This window comes from Condylura cristata, unplaced genomic scaffold (assembly GCF_000260355.1).
Source record: "Condylura cristata isolate star-nosed mole 26May11 unplaced genomic scaffold, ConCri1.0 scaffold00004, whole genome shotgun sequence".
Taxonomy (NCBI): Eukaryota; Metazoa; Chordata; class Mammalia; order Eulipotyphla; family Talpidae; genus Condylura; species Condylura cristata.
The window spans coordinates 47,348,938-47,362,522 of record NW_004567105.1 but is presented as its reverse complement, the minus strand read 5'-3'; positions in this window follow the sequence as shown (position 1 = coordinate 47,362,522).

Here is a 13,585-nt window from a genome sequence, read left to right as displayed (position 1 = left end):
GTAATATTCCATTGTATATATGTACCACATCTAAAAATAGCTTTTTAAAATAATTTCTTTTTCATTATGTGCGCTCTAGGAAACATCTTATAGGGTTCATAAAGGTTTTTCATAAATGCTCGTATATTTTCCAAGGAGACTTACACAATATGGAGAAGCCACAACTTTTACACAATTTAAACTAAGGGATATGAGCTTGCCTTCTCTAATTCATATAATTTTCACTTTATGTTAATAGAAGTTATGCTTAACTATCAAGGGGAGAGTAGATTTCCAAATTATGGTCTTTTCTAGAAGAGTTATGAGTGTAACCTCCATTAACACTGGGAGACATTAAAAAGGCAACTCTTTGAATGTTGAGATAAAGTTATGTCCCTCTAGTGGATGGTTATATTTTATCCAAACTGAGTAATTTTGACTCAAGTGACCTATATTGAGAAATTCACTTAATAGTGGGAAGACCGGATTGATGGATTCCTGCCAGGCAAGAGCAGAAAGTTCAGAGCATTAACAGCAACTAAGGAATATAGGACATGATATTATTCCCAAAATTATGAGGAAGAGAAAATATAAGAGAGATTTAAAAAAAAAAAAAAGTAGTGTGAACTGCTTCCTCCTACACCTCCCCTGATATTGAAGTGAACATTTCCTTAGAGGAAGTTTTTGTATCGGGTTTCACTTTTAAAAAAACATCGGGTGTTTTACAAGCTCTTGTCTAGTGAGAAATGAACCAAAAACTTGTGTTTATTTTTGTAGTGATCACAAGTCTCAGTATATAATTCTCTGAAGCCCATTTGTTGATGTTCTAAGAAAATGTGCTACCTCATCTCTGATAAAATCAGTGTACATAGTAATCATCTAATTAAAAGTCCAGGCAAGTCTTTTTGGTGCTCCAAAGCTGAGGATCTTTTGATAATAGAATTGCTTCTTCATGGTTTTGCTAGCTTTGAGAGTAAGATATTCTTACTTACTCTTATTCTTAGTTCTCTTCCTCTGTCTTTGCCCACTTCTTCCTCCCCACCCTCATTCTATCCTTTTCTTCATTGCCTTCTCCTAACTCCCTTCTACCCACACCCCTAAGTCCTCTTTTCCCTTCACCTCCCCACCTCCTCCTTCCTCCCACATTAGTTCCTGTAACCAAGCTAAAAAAATCTGCCCCAGATTTTAAGTTCTTTAAAATTTTTATGATAGAAAATGCACTCTACATTTAATCTCATTATTTAAAAAAGAACTGCAGATGCAATTTCTTATAATAACTTGCTACTATTTTATTGACTGTCTTAGGACTAGGCATTATCTAAAGTTAGTGACAAAATGTGAAGAAAGAAAGAAAAATTAAGCAGGCTGTATGTCTTCAATTTCACACTGCTGAAAACTATTTTAAAAAATGAGTAATTGTATCAATTATTATATATTTTTTTGTAACAGCTGCTAAAAGAAATTTAGATGTGTTTGTGGTGAATCACTCTATTTTTAAGAACAACTTCAAAGCAGGAAATTACTAAACTGCAAGCATTTCACTAAAAGTTGTAAACTCCTTTGTTGTTAAAATCTTGGATTTTGAATAAGCATGGCCTTTGATCTTTGAACTCAGGACTTGTATCTGCATCATCATCTCTTGTGTGAGCTAATTATTCCTGTGCTTTGGGTCTGTAAAACAGACATTCTGACATTCAGTAGGATAGCTGCTTTCCTGAACATGGAATTTATTTCTTGCAAGTTATAGATTGGGCCTCTACAAAGGATTTCTTAGCAAATAGAATGCTTGCTAATAAGGCAAAAATTGCTTTTTTTAATAATGGAGTTTTATACTTAAAAACTTTTTTATACTTTGTTCTTTCCAATTCTGGGGCTGATTTTATATTAAGTGATGGAAGTCTTGTAATAACTATCACTTAATTGCATTAACCTCTGCATACTTTAAGTTGGTCTATCTCATTTTGGGTACTATACCTTAATGAGATTTTCAAGATAAACTAGATAATACAAAATTGTCCAAAATGGAACAAGTATACACACATATATACACACATATACTCATCTATATACTTTTATGTGCTCATATACAATATATAAACAATAAGATTCATATCTTCAAAAGGATACATAAAAAATAGAAACCGGGCCCTCGCTGGTGATACAATGGGTTAAAGTGCATAACTAGAAAGCTAGCCACAGCTGCTTGGGTACAAGGTCAATTCCTGGCCAGGGGGATGACCCACATGGCACAGCAGACCTCTCCTGACCTGCCCACTGCTCTCTTCAGCAGTGTACTTCATCAGTCTGACTGTTCTATCCCCCACTCTATCTCTGGTGAATCCTCTCACCCCCTGAACCTCTGGCCTGTACCCCAATTCCATATGCATAAATAAATAAATCTTAAAAAAAAAAAGAAATTAGGGACAAGATTACCTTTAGAATGAGGCAGGGGAAGAAGATTAATTTTCACAATGTTTGTCCATTTAAATTTTAAAAAGTAGGTTAAGGGTGCCTCCTCCTATATAGCTGTTCACAATACTGTGCTGATCATTAGATGTTTCCGAAATAAAAATTAAGTCTGAACTATGCTCCTTGGTGATGACTCTTATGGACATGCTGGTTAAATAAGTTATTTCTAATTTGAAAGATAGCATAAAATCACAAGTTTATATTAGTATTTAGGTTCTAAGTATTAGTTTTTTCATTGTAAGAATACAGAACTCCATGCGGTAGAAAATGTAGAAAATTCTCATGCACTTCAGTGAGGGCAATTTCATAAAAGCATTTTAAGTTAGAGTGTGTGTATGGTTTGGATTATTTGCAATCACAGTCTCTTAATAGCATTAACCTGTGTATACTTTGACTTGGTCTGTCTCATTTCAAGTTCTGCTTTAAAATATGACTATACCTTAATGATAAGGTAGAGATAAACTGGTAGCATAAAGGAGTCCAAAGGGGAACAATTATACATACAAACATACATTCCCAGATAGTACATGGGAATACTACAGTGTCTGTTCCTCACGTTGCATTAAATGTTCTAGGAGTAAACTGCCTTTTTAAAGAGAAGTACAAAAAAAAAAATTGTTCTGCAATCTTTAGGTGTTAATCTCGTTATACCTGTTGGAAAAAAAGTAACTGCTTTATGACAGGTAACTATGACAGTGCTATTGCAATACTACAAAAACTCTATTCCATGTATTCACTTTGTAGAATGACTAAAACTTTCATTGTGTTTTATGAATGACTTAGTTAATTTTCAAAAAGTAATTTTTAAGGAAGATGATAATTTTATTATTAAGAGTACTGAGCTATTTATTATCCTAAAGATAATGTGCAAAAAATCTATAAGTTGAAGTCAGCAAACAATTATCATGGGATTTTAATTTTTAATTTCAAAGTTCAATTAAAATATAATTTTCATAGAGAAACATGCACATGAAAATGCACAATTCAATATATTTTTACAAACTGAACACACCTGGGTGAACAGCACTTACAAATAAGCACATTAGAAATCCTTGCATGGTCCTTTTAGACACAATTCATCTATTATACCAGAATAATCACTGTACTGAATTTTTACAGTATAGAATAATTTTGGCTGTGTTTTATTTTATAAAGCAGAATCATATGGTGTGTTCTTTGTTGTATGACTTCTTTATTTGTATTGAATTTGTATGTCATCGTTTTGGTGGGCAGAACAAAGGAGTGTACTGGGATCCCCTACCCTGCAATCATTAAGTGGGTTCTGTCATTTGCCACATGAAGACAAAACATACTTTCAGTGTGTAAAACCTTCTATCAGTGTGCAACGGAGAGAAGAGGAAGAATATAGTTAAAATAGTTTCCTCATGAAACACCCAAAGGTTACCCATCCTGTCTTGGGTAAATGCCCAGCCAATTATGGTTGGTCAAAGCAGGGTCTCAGAGGCCCGTTTGCCACAAGTCTAAGGAATCTTCTGGAAAGGGTCCATAGGAAAGGGTAGATGGGGCCAGGTAAATCTAGAAGGAAAAGAACACAATCAAAATCCAAGTCCAGACAAAGGCTGCCACTCTCAGCCTCCCTACAGCTCTCAACCGCACCTCTGTGTCTTTCAAGTATCTCCTATGTTTCCCATGTTCCTGGTACAAGTGCAAGGCCAATAAACAAATGCAGCTTCTTCACATGTCTCTCTGCTCCTTGTGCCTCCTCCTTACTATCTCTTCCTTCCATTCTTTTTCTAGGTTTTCCTCCCTGCTGCTTGGCTCTACCCTTCCTTGGGTGGGCAGGGCACCATAACCTCCCTTTCTACAGATATCACACTATTACAGTTTCAGATGAGACATTTTCATTGCTGATTAGTGAGTGTATCACTATTCATCCATTCTACTAGAATAAATATTGAGAGCTATTACAACTAATGCTGCTATGAAGATTCTATTGCTACTGTCTTTATAAGCACATGTACATTTCTGTTAATAGTACCTGTGAGTGGAATTCTTGAGTCATGGTTTGTGCATATTTTCATCTTTGGTAGAAAATGTTTGAAAAGTGCTTGCTAGTTCACACTTACTTTAGAAATATATAAGTGCTCTAGTGCTCCTAACCCTTGGTATTTTTTGTCTTTCAATTTCAGTCAATATAGTTATATAGTTAGCTGTTAGCTAACACATTGTATTGATTTTATATATATATATATATATATATATATATGACCTCAAATTTCCATGACAACAATTCTAAGATTATTATTAAAAGATACTTCTAATTATTAGAAGAAATATACTTTCTTTCTTAATGAAATTACACTGAAATAGATGTTCGTGAAAATGCAACTTGGAATAATTATAATTTTAACTCAAAAGTTACATTAGCTAATTTGTGTTTATGCTCTGGCATTCTCCATTGTTTTTAACTATTAGGAATGACTGATTTTTTATATTCAGATATTTTAAGAACACTTTTTATTGCCACAGTCTTTTGTCATTTTGTACAGTGACTTGGTTTTCTTTCATAAATCATTAAGGATCTTAGTTCATGCTTAGGTAAAAGAAGAAATCACTGGACAGGTGCAAATTGCCTTTCTGCATTTCAAAAGAAATATTACTCAAAATACTGTAGTAAGACTCTAGAGTCAGGTAATATGGGGAAAATAATAAAATTTTCATCACTTTTAGGTTAGGAAACTATGGTTTATAAAGACAATTATAGAATTTTTGTGAATATCTTTTTAATCAAGAAAAGTTAATAGAAATTATTGGAAGAAGTTATCACTCTATAAAGTTAACTGTGGTTGGATTTTACAAGTTGATTTTTCTTAGTTGTAAGTGTTATTTTAGAAAATGCTTTATATGTCCAGGACATTGTTATCTTCAGATGATATTGATTATTTCGGCTTGATTATGTAATTTTTTGTTCTAGTAGTATTAATGGAAAGATACATTGAACCATATACAGCTTAACCACTATTTTAATTATACCATAAATATAAGCTCACCATTAAAGGCTATTCATATTTGTATGCAGCTCTATAATTTTCTGAACAGTGTCTTCTAATCTTATGGGTAAACAAGCTGATTTGAGCATTTTGTAAGCTATATTTGGGGTAAGAATAAGAGTATTTACTACAGAATATGGAAAACTCATCTCATACACATATGCACATGAAAAATACTTCACATTAAAGGAACTCTTGAGGCTATTTCAATACATAAAAAGTACAAATAATAAAATGTTAGAAACTGATATAACCTAGGAAGGAAATGAGTCATTGTGAGGTTGTATCAGTACAAAACTTGTCAAAACTTGGGAAGTTAGCATTCCAATTCAATAGTGATTGAATAAATCAGAAAAGGAAAAATTTAGGGACCACTATTCCTGATGCTCACATATGCAATGTTCTCAATAAAACCTTAGCAGATTGAATTCAGCAGTATATTAAGAGGATCATATATCATGACAAATGAATTTACTCCAGGAACACAAGTATAGGTCAATATCCAAAAAATAACCATGCAATTAATTCATCATATCAAAAAAAGGTAAGAGAATCATATCAGTGTTATTTTAGCAAACATAAAAAAAAGAAAGGCAGTGTGAGGAAACTTGTAGTGATAGGTACATTTATGACAAATTATAGTAACCATTTCATGGCCTTTGTACTTATATTTACATTCATTAATGTATACATTAATTATGTACAGCTTTTTGAATGCTGTAAAGTTTTTTTGTTTATTGTTTTCCATAGTAATGCATTTAAGAATAAAAACAATATGATTTCAATTGATGCCAAGTAAGCACTTCATAAATTCCACACTCATTTGAAATAAAACTTAGCAAACTAAAACTAGAAAAAAAATTCCTTAACCTGTTAGGAGGATAAAAAAAGTCTGCAGCCAGCATAATGCTTCACTGTAAAACAGTAGGAACATTACCTTTAAAACTAGGGACAAGATGAAGATGCCCAATTTTATTGCTACTAGGCAGCATCATTTGGATACAAAAAAAAAAATAAAAACAACAGAAAGATTGGAAAGGAAGAAAATTTTAACCTGTTATTAGCCTAACAGAAAAATGAGAGATTATATAAATAAGTTAACCCATCATAGAATTTAACATGATGACTATAATATAATCATAAAATATTACATTTATATAAAGTTTATAAAGCACAATTTTGAAAAGATAATAATGGTATTAGCTACAAATAACATGGTATTTTATAATAACTTTAACAATCAATGTGTTGTATTTATATAGAGATAATTATAACACTTTACTACTGCATTTAAAGATATAAATAAAACATGTAATATTTTATATAAATATGTAGATTTGATATTATAAAAACTTTAATTTTTCCAAGTTGATGTATGGATTACATGAAATTCTAATTCAAACCTTAACAGACTTATAAGTGGAGCTTTACAAACTGATTTTAAATTTTAATAGGATGTCAAAAGGCTAAGAATAACTAAGACTTCCTGAAGCACATGAAAGTGGAAGGATATGAAAGTACTAGCTCAAAGAAAGAACTATAATTAAGTTATAGGTAGCATAGAACAGTAAGATGGACAAACTGACCAATGTAACTCACTTAAGAACCCGAAAAGAAACCCACATTTCAATGGGACTTTCATATATGATAAAAGTTTTACAAATAGAGAAAAAAAACTTTAATAAATGGTGCTAACACAATTCACTATGCAATGAGAAAAAAAGGGAAAACTTATAAAATCATAAAAATGGGATTCCTACCTCATACCCCTATAGACAATCAGTACTTGATGAACTTAAATGCAGTAGATATATTTATGTGTATGTGTGTATATATATGTGTGTGTGTGTGTGTAGATATATGTAGACATATGTATGTGTGTATATATTTATACACACACACACACTCTAGTTTTCTAGGATACACACCTGAAACTTACATATTATACTTGCATTATTTCAGTAGTTAATAAATAAATGAGCTGATATAGAATATACTTCTATTAACTTTATAAAAAGAATAATTCAAATAGAAACATAGAACTTGAAATCCTGTATGTGGTATGAATAATATACCCAATAAAGAAACTTAAGTGTGAAGGCATATACTAAAAAATTTAGGAAACAACATAAATGATATCTTTGTACATTTAAGAGTTAAAAATAATATTATAACAAAACATTGTTAACCACTATATTAATTTTATGTGGTTGTTGTAACCAATTTCCACAAACTAGGTAGCTTACAGCACAGAAGTTGTTCTTTAACAGGTTGGGGATTAGAACTATGAAACCAGGGTGTTTGAAGGGCCTAATTTCTTTTGAATGTTTATGGTAGAATGATTTCTTATCTCTTACAGGCACCAGTGGTTGCTGGCATGACTCGTTCTTAATCTTCCAGGGCTACCATTCTAGTCTCTGCCAATATTGTCATGTCGTCTTCTTTCTTGTCTTCTCTGTATGTCCAAATTTACTACTTATAAGATAACCAGTAGCTGTCTTTAGGACACACTTTAATTCAGTGTGACCTCATCTTAAATTACTATATTTGCAAAGACCCTATTTTTTAATAAGTTCACATGTTCTTAGTGGACATGAATTCAGGGTCATTATTTACTCTGGTGTAACCATGAAGGGAAATAATGATAAACATATCACTATTTACCATAAAAAGAAAGAAAAGATAAGATACAAACTTGATATCTTGAGTTAAGACATTAGTATGATATAAATGTGGATTATTTTATGTAAATATATATTGTATAGTATATAATAATTGATATGAATCACTAAGATGAATAACCTGATAGAAAAATTGGCCAGATCATGAATAAGTTGTTCACAGAAGAGAAAACATATATGGTAAATTGCTTGATGAAAAGCTGTTAACCTTCTTGAAGCATGGGTATGTGAATTAATATCACAAGATATTATTTTCCTTCCCCTAATTGTGGGGTTGACAATGTCAATTATTGACAGGGATCTAGCATAGCAAGATCTGTAACATATTTTTTTCTGAGACTGTTCATATAAGCACTATTTTTTAATAGCAAAATATGAGACAACCCATATTCATGGGTAAGGTAATTGGTATGTTGTGATCTGTTCATTTTTCTGCAAAAATAAAAATGAATTAACTATAGATGCATATGACAGAACATTTGAAGCTTCAACAAAACAAAATTATTTGCTACGGGTAAATATGATCAACTTGTGTTAAAAAAAAAAAAAAGTACCAGAATGATAAATACAAAGATCAAGATAACACTAGCCTTTAGGGGGAGGCAGAAAGTTTATCCAAAAAAGGAACATATAAAATATTGATAATATTCTAATTTTTAGATACTAAACTTATATTCATTTTACTAGGCATTGAACATAGATTCATGTTTCATATCTCTGTTATATGGTAAAGATTGCAGAACAACAATTTCATTACAAAAATAAAACAAAATTCACATGTTCATTAAATGTCATAGTGTGCGAACCCATATATTCAATACCTTGAAACCTGCCCCATTCAACTTCAGCAGAATTAAATAGAACGGGGCAGCTAACCCCTAGTGCCCCAGTGCAGACACGAATCCTGACTCTTCTATGTACAAGATGCAGGATATTGGGAAAATTTCTTAACTTCTCTTCACCTCCATTTCTTTCTTTCTTTCTTTCTGCTTCACAGGTGTGTTGTGAAACTTAAATAAAAGAACGAGCATAAAGCATTAAGCACACAGTTGCTTGACCAATAATTAATTCATAGTGAATGTGACCTAAGTAGTTTAGAATAGAGTACTGAAATGTGTTCTTACATGTTTCATACTTCTGCCACTGCCCTAAAAAGGCTTTGTCTCAGGTAGCTATGGCCTCTTCTGCTTGATCTTCAGATGAATTCATGTGGCTCTAATCTTTATTTATGTGTTCAGGCCAAGTGGCAGTTTAGTCATATCCTTTCTGACCCCATCCTGGATAAACCAATCCTCTGCCTATATGTAGTTAAAAGATCTAAGATAAATTGTTTTAAATTTAATGAACCTTAGATGATTTCATTTACAAAAATAGTTGATGGCTATGTGAGCTGTTATTATATTTCTAGTAATTATTACTATTGATTCTAAAGGTTTCAAAGTTAGTTGCCACTGACTCTGCAGTTTATCTTATTCACACATGCTCTACCAAAACAGGGTTTCCTAAAACACTTAAGAGTTTAGTTTCTATCTGAATCAACTTCCTTAAGTATAAATATCTTACTCCTATGATGTCATCTCTCCTTTAGCTCCAGACTATACAGACTTGAATCAGCTCAATTTCAACACAATGCTATTTTCAAAGAGACCTAAGGATAGCCTAGAGACATACTAACCCTACTTCTTTGTAACTAGCTGTTTGACATCTCTATTATGGAAGCCTCTCTTTGTTGTTAGAGCATTGTATAGTGTGTAAGTCACCCATGCACAAATTATATTATTGATCTGCACGGTGACCTGCATCATAGCAGGGTCAGTGTTGTGTCTTAATGAAGAGCCATCATCTCAGAGCTGTTACAGTGACTTGCCCAAGGGCACAAGACTTATAAATGATAGAATAGGATTCAATCTGCAATGTCTGATACCAAGATTAGTTTCCTTTTGCTACTTCATAGATGCCTTATGTGCCTCCAGTTTTCTTCATTGAGGACCCACCTACATATATTAATTCAATATTCAGCTACCAATAGATTATGTAAATCTCTTAGGACAGCCTAATAGTGGCAGGAGATTGGGTGTTCCCGTGTAGAGAATAGTTAACATCCTGTCACTTCTATGTCAGTCATTGGAACTCAGACAATTACATAGATTTCAAACCATGACATGGCTTCTGTAACTCTAGGTCTTGTTGATTCCTTAAATTGTGTTTGGTTAGAAGATCTGGAGAAAGAGAGTGTGTATGAAGTAGGAAGAGTTTTGTTTGAAATATCTGAACTTATTAACTGTTTTAGTAACTTATGTCTCTGTCTTAATAAGACATTATTGAGTCAACATCCTAATCCATTTTCTAATATACTTTTTTGGAAATTAAGTTACCAGGTGATATGAGTTGATGAATCAATTTTTCAGATTTACTTCTCAATTTCTGCTCAACCAGCAACAGAGTAATGGAGTAATGGAGGTTTCCAAATGGTGGCCTGTATTTAGAACATTTTCATATGTCCTTATCTTTGAATTTTTTTCAAGTAAACTTGTATTATTTTAAATGAAACATTATTTTTAAAATACAAAATTAATCATATTTTCTCAGATAGTTATTTTTGCGTTGAAAGAGTTCTGGGCATTTGATTGCTGGAATAATAATCTCAGTTCCATCACTTTGGATTAATTTCTTCAGATCTCTAGCCTTCAGGATTCTCATCTGTAATATGGGACACTAGGAATTTTCTTACAGGTTTTCATGAGGATTAAACAAGATAATTCATATGAAGTACTTAGACAATTGACTAGTTCAATAATGTTCCTAATCTAGCAATTTATTAAAAATTGTTTCTCAAAAACAGCTGGGTAGGACCTTTGGTAAGTGATTTCACCTTAGTTGCTTCATCTTAGCGGTATGTGGTTTAAATGCTTTTTCTGAGTCTCATGTGCTAAGAGATTGAATTTGAGTTAGACTATTTCGATTTTGAAACCTATGGGTAACAGAATACTGTTAGATTTTAATGTTCTTTTTTATAATGCTAAAAACAAGAGAAACATACATCAACCTTTGTTCAGAAGATAAAATGAGAAAATGATAAACACAGAGCTCTTTCTTCTATATATGCCAATACTTTTCAAATGGTAGCAATAAAACAACACTGGATTTGGAATAAGAAAAAAGTTTATGATCATTGTTACCATAGGTCTGAAAGTGTGACTCTGGAAACTTCTAACAATACATTTAAAAATCAAGTCATTAAAAGGTTGTGCTATTCGTCACCTTTTCCTGGGATGTGCATCTTGAGTCTTGTTGGGCACCTTGGTCTGCCCTTGGCTTGGACCTTCCCTCCCTAAAGGGCATGTTTGGGTCTGAGCCAGAGCTCATGCTCATGGTGAGACCCACAGCTCACAGCTGCTCTCAATATGTTACCTAGAACACAGTCTCCTTGAGAGAGCTCCTTTGAGTTGTCATCCATTAGTAGTTGGAATAGAAGATGCTCAAAAGCTTCTTCTTTTTGCATTCTACATTTCTGACAGTTTTGGAGATCCATTTCTTCAACTCTGTTACCCCATGCTAGTTGGGTTTTACTATCTCTGTCTCTTATTTATGCCAGAAAGGCTTCTGTGTTTCACTTCAGTATGTAATATTCATGTCAATATACTTTCAAAGGTCTAGCTAGAAGAATTTCTTAGTTCACAGCTAATCAGAAATTTTCTCCACTCAAACCTCTCATGATCTTTTTTTTTTCTTTTTTAAAAATTTATTTATGCATACAGAGCTGGGTTAAAGACCAGAGGTACAGGGGTGGTGAGAGGATCCACCAGAGACAGAGTGGGGAGCAGGGTGGGTTGAGTGATGAAGAACACTGCTGAGGGGAGCAGTGGGCATGTAAGGAGAGGTCTGCCATGCCATGTGGATATCCTCCGGGGTGGGGATCGAACTCATGCTGAAGTGGCTTTAGCTTCTCAGTGCTGTGCTTTAATCCACTGAGCCACCAGGGAGGGCCTGCTCTCATAATCTTTTTAAAGGTATAATTTTCTACCATGGTCTGTAAAACTCTATTCTGGTGATGTGTTCTTGTCAGTTTCTGGCACCATCTCCTGCTTCTATGCTTTAGTCACACAAATCTTCTCTCTCTTCCTTTAGAACTCCAAATTCATTATTTTACTGCACTAGAATTTGTTATTCCAATCTGTTTGGAAATTTCCTTCCAATTTCATTTTCTGGTTGACTTTTTTTTCCATTTGTCAGTCCTCAAAGATGTCTTTCCTGAGAAGAAAATAATATAATAATAATAATAAATAATAATAATAATAATAGTAATAAAACAAGAAAAACAACAAAAAAACATTTAATTTCAGTAACTCTGGCAGAGCTGTCCTTAATTGGAGTTGGTTTTGTCCCCCAGAGCACATTTGTTAATACCCGGAGACACTGGTTGTCATAATTGAGAAGATGCTCTAGGTATCTAGTGAGCATGAGCTCAGGTTTCTGCTGAGCATCCTAATGGCACAGTACAACCCCTCCAAGAGAGAATTGTATGCCCAATGTATTAGTGGGACTGAGCTTGCAAAACCACATGTAGTATATAGTATTGTTTTATTTTCTTCAAGGAACTTGGCATTCTTTGAAACTATTTCAACTATTCAGTCTATTTTAGATTTCACCTAACTTCTCTATTTAGGATACTAACTCCATTAGAGCAGAAGTCTTGTCTGTCTTGGTTAATGTTGCATTTCCATTGTCTACTGTGGTGGTTGACACTTGGTAGAAGCTAAAATGTATTAATGGAATTAATAAACTTATCAGTGAATAAATTGTATTTTTTAAAAAGATTTATCTATGCATACAATAGCTGGGGTGTTGGCCAGGGGTGCCGGAGGGTGAGAGGATTCACCAAAGACACAGTAAGGAGAAGAATAGGTGGATCCACTGAAAAACATTGCTGAGGGGAGCAGCTGGTGAAACAGGAGATATCTGCTGCAACATATCACTTAGCTCCCTGGCTAGGTATCAGATTCATGCTTCAGTGGCTGTGGAAAGACCGCCCAGTGCTGAGACTCACCTCTTGCACCACCAGGGAGGCCCACTGAATATATTTTAGCAAAAATTTCTATTATGCATAGTATTGACCCAACACTTTTGGTTTTGTAGTCTGTCATGGTGTGTGTGTGTGTGTGTGCATGTGCGTGCACAGTGTTGTGCTGTTTCTCCTGGTTGTGATTTTTGTTTTGTTTTCACATTATGTACTTGATAGAGGGGATATGACTCCACAGTGACTAGATGGTAAATACAACTATGATGGCTAAAATCAATTCAAGGAAGTACCCCATTTTGAGTTTTGCATTTCTTGTGTGTCTAAGCATCCATGATCCTCTGTATCATAAATGGATGGTTCTCTAATCTGTATTCTACTAGGAGTGTTTCAGAAGTTTGTAGTACATTCAATTCTAAGTTTATTTT